We start from the raw sequence: 525 nt of genomic DNA on the forward strand, positions 1-525 counted from the left end.
CTAAAGCAGTGCACAAATGTGTTCTTTTCCTCTAAAATCTCAGCTCTCATTAAAGGAAAAAGGTAAAATCGGAATGCAACCAGCACGGAAATGCTGGTAACTCCACAAAAAGGCTCTAAAAATAGTGAAAAGTGTAATTCAGAAAGGAGACGTTTTGTTGAATGTTTGGGTGTGTGGTTTGCTAATGGTGCCGAGAGGCACTTCTCAAGCCCCGCGGAGCCCTGCTCTAACACCATCTACATTGCAAGCAGAGGCACAAACCCAGCACGAGGAGCATTTCCTCTCGGCAGCTCGCGTTCCCCACGTTTCTGGGAGAACCTCTGCCCTCGTCCTCCTCCCTCCGCGGCCCCTGGCTGAGGGGCAATCCCGCGAACCCCTTCCCGCGGCCCCCAGCGGCAGCCGGCAGGAGACGCTTGGGGGACAACAGCCACCGGACATGTGGAAACACCTCGCGTGCGCCGGCCGCGGGGGCGGTTCGGGCCGGTTCGGGAGCCTCGTCCCGCGAGGGGCCGCCCGCTCCGCCGC

This window comes from Apteryx rowi, unplaced genomic scaffold, assembly GCF_003343035.1.
Source record: "Apteryx rowi isolate R43461 unplaced genomic scaffold, aptRow1 scaffold_210, whole genome shotgun sequence".
In the NCBI taxonomy this organism is placed as follows: domain Eukaryota; kingdom Metazoa; phylum Chordata; class Aves; order Apterygiformes; family Apterygidae; genus Apteryx; species Apteryx rowi.